The sequence below is a fragment of the Pseudonaja textilis genome, chromosome 8 (assembly GCF_049901715.1).
Source record: "Pseudonaja textilis isolate UNSWEBS1 chromosome 8, rPseTex1.2, whole genome shotgun sequence".
NCBI lineage: Eukaryota > Metazoa > Chordata > Lepidosauria > Squamata > Elapidae > Pseudonaja > Pseudonaja textilis.
Window position 1 is genome coordinate 12,158,473 of NC_141997.1, and position 4,091 is coordinate 12,162,563.

The following is a 4,091-nucleotide window of genomic DNA, read 5'->3' on the forward strand; positions in this document are numbered from 1 at the left end:
GTGGGGATAAATTGGCGGTAGAAGTTCACAAAGCCCAGAAAACTCTATAGTTGCCTCCGGGTCTGAGGGGGTTTCCACTCCAGTATTGTTTTCACCTTTCTGGGATCCAATTCTATTTGGTATCCAAGGTAGTCTAAGCAGCTCTTGTGGAATTCACACTTATTCCACTCATTCCACTCCTTAATCTTCACTTGGAAATATGTCTTCCTCAAGTCCGGCTTCATGAAGATGATGCTGGATAAGAAACATATTAAGCTTCTTCTAGTTCTACCTAAATATCTTTCTCTACTCCCTTCCTTTCAGCTAGGGCCAGTTTTGAATGAAATATTGACAGTTTTAAAACTGTTCTTGAGAAACCCTGATGCCACCACCTCCTACATCTCTCAGCTTATCTATTTTTCCCTCAGGAATCCAAAATGACATACAACCAGAAATTCTATTTTCTTTCCAATTACTTTTGCAAGCAGGAGGAAATAAAACAGAGATGATCAACCACAGGTGATAAATTGTCTACCATATATGCAATTCTAGAATCAACACTCAGCTTGAATCAACTGAGGACTCTTTCTAAGCTTTGTATTACACTTTCAGTAGGATATAGATATGGTGTACAATGAGATGTGGGATCAAGTATGGAGAAATTGTTTGTGATGAGGATCATACAACAGTTTCTAAACCAGGGCTTCCAAACTTGGCAACTTTAAGACTTGTGGATTTTAGCTCCCATGCTGGCTGAGAAATACTGGGAGTTAAAAGTCCACAGGTCTTAAAGTTGCCATATTTGGAGGATCCTGCTCTAAACATATGCACAATATCCCTGATTAACCATAGTAAAAGAGGGCTAGATACATAATTCCACATGCTATTGTGGAATTAATGTTAAAGTGTATGAGTATGTACATGTATGGGAATCTCACTGAACATCAGTGAACTTACAATATGGGAAATTTTGTGCGCTAATCTGATGTTCCTCATGAATGCATTTCAAATTAGTTTACTTATGGCTTTAATAGGAAATCACTTGACTGTTATGCAGCAAATGTCAAGGTTCTGACTAATAAGCCAACTCTGACTAGTTCCCATGGTTTCAGTAGAGTTAAAATAGTAAATGATCCTCTCCCCAAGTGTCACAGACCACACTGTCCAGTTCGGTCATTGGAGGGCTCCTTGGGCACGTCCTCATCCGACACCTATGAAGATGACCTTGGTTCCCACGAGATAGATTGGTGTTGTGGCCAGCAGTGCAATCCAACCCTCTCCCCCACCAAATACTGTGTGGCAAATGAGAACCAACAAAATGGCTTCTGCCAGGTTCGGTTTGAAATTGACAGTACAGTATATCTTTGGTTGAAAAGACACTAGAATAAATCACCCAATTTTTGCAATAATTTTATTGAAGATTATATTATACATATAAAATTAACACAATTTACAAAATATAAAAGCATATAAAAATAAAGAAAAATATTTTTTAAAATGAAAAAGTGCAAAAAATAAGAAATTACAAAACTATTTGTCAGACATGTATCATCACAATTTTTTTTTAATAATTTTGCAGTAAAACATGAAAAAAGACCCATAAATTTTAGTTAAAAAGTAAATTAGCATGTCTTGGAAGACTTTAATTACAGTATAAATGTCAGGGGGTTTCCAAGTCCATATTTCTTTGGTTATTTTTCTATCCATGCCCATTTATTTTATAAAAGCTTTGGCATGGAAATCTTGAGAAAATGAGCCTTCCTGTAAAATGCAACATTATAATATTTTGTTATTTTCATTTGTGGTCACAGCCCAATTTGATTTTGCTAAAAAGCATCAAAACTACAAAAATATTATCTTGAATTTTACATTAAAAATGGTTCTTGTTGTAAAATAAAATACATTGAGTATGCTTTTTCCAAGAAAGTTAGAAGTTTTCTGATTTAAATGATATACCCTCATCCACTACATCATTTGAAACAAAACAGAAGAGGTAAAGAAAACCCTTAAGAATCCAAATATGCCAAAGATTCAGTTAACCATTTGAAAGCAGCTAGGATATTTCATATCTTCAAATGAGATTAATATAATCTAACATAGCATTTGATAGTCAGAGCAAGGCCAGAGAAAATACGGTCAACAAATCTGTAAATCTTTCATCACAGAGAGATGACACATAATTCTAGATATTTAAAAGAATTGATATTATATTCTTCATAATGCTGGGATTCAATTTTTTTTACTGCCGGTTCTGTGGGCATGGCTTGGTGGGCATGGCAGGGGAAGGATACTGTAAAATCTCCAATCAGAGGTGGTATTTGCTGGTTCTCCACCGGTTCTCAAGAACGGGTCAGAACCTGCTGAATACCACCTCTGCATAATGTTCTCTAGATGTAAAAATGTAGCTATTTGAAAATACTTATATTCAGACATAGAAGAACGTTCCAGATCTAAGGTGGGCACTGGGTATTTCAGAGTGTATTTACTGCAAAATGTTATCGAATTTTTATTCTATGCATGTACTGTTCTTAACTTCTTAAAGCGTAATATATAAAATTAATACAACTGCTACCATTCTCCCAAGATACTGTTTTAAAAGGACTTTTACAACTAGACTTTGTTTTTCCTTGAAGATGGTTTATCTGTGCCTTCTAAGTGGCCTCAACAACTCTCATAAAGAGTGCTAACAACTGCAAGGAATATAAATCTTTCCATCCTCTACCATTCAGTCAGAACTGAAGAAACTTTTTGGATAAGAAGCAAAATGTCTAAAAGGAAAAACAAAATCCAGTTGGTTTTTGAAAATGCACCTTTGGGACAATCATGACCTGGATGACTGAGAATTTCCATAGGTATATTGTTACCATTATTATTCTGGCCAGTTAGGTGGAGAGTGCTGAAAGAGAAGGAAAGAATTCACTGCGTTTACTCTTTCCACCTGCACTGTGCTACAGCTTCTTGAATCATCCATTGATGCACAAGCAGACCTAAATTAATACTATCAAAATATCTGGGGTGTCTTCATTTGTTAGTCATTCTATGAAATATTTAATTAATGCTTTTTCATCAACTTATATCATGTGCTAACAGCAGAGACTCAGCAACTGACTCAGTATTTGCCCTGTATTAGTGCTTGTCAATGTGAGCTTTCAAGAGGGTCAAAAAATTAACAGATTTGTCCAAGTCAGGGCTGTTCAGAATCAGAACAGGTTTTTATACTTAACACCTCTCTCAGGGATTAGAATAATGACAAATTCTACATGGATTCCATCTGTAATGATGTCATCTGATCTCAGGGAAATGTATAATGCATATTGAGAAAGGAAGGCAGTAGATTAGCTTAAAGTCCAGATCATAATTACAAGACACTGAGACAGATATGCAATACTGGAAGACCAATTCAAGTTAGAATTTCACAGAAATGTGTGAGTCATTTTATTTTTCATATTAAAAGATTCTTTGTATGCTGATGGCAAAAATGAAAGCTTCAAGAATTGAAATTTAAAATTGCTGCAAAAACAAAGGTGAAGAATTTCTTCACAGTATTGTGACAACTGATAAAACAAGGGCTCATCATTATGATTCAGAAACAAGTATTCACTTAAATAAATAAAGTCAAAACTCGGGGTTCAGCAGAAATATTCATGGTTATAGTTTTTAAGATTCTGTTGCTGTTACGGTTATTCACATGGATTTTCTTGAATCTGGTGCCGTATTATCAACTCGAGATGCTACATTGCAACACTGAAAATGTTTAAAAAATTGAGCAGAATTTAAAAAAAACACAGAAAAGAAATTTTCCTGTAATATGACAAGCCAGCCAAGGTGGATGAAGGTACTGTATTGTTAGAAAATATGTGTAGAGAACGTGCGGAGAAGTAAATACAGTTTTAAAAAATCTCACTTCAACATGTATTTTTCTGTGTCATACATGAAAAATAATTTAGTTATGGAGGTGGAGGCATTACTTTTCGATCAACTTTCAGTGAAATGCCCCATTCTTGAAATATTTATGTCCATGACTGGATGGAGCTATTGAAATAGCTGGTCATGAATTACCTCCCTTTCCTTTTTATGACATGAGGTGCTTTAAGCTAGGAACTTCCGTCTTT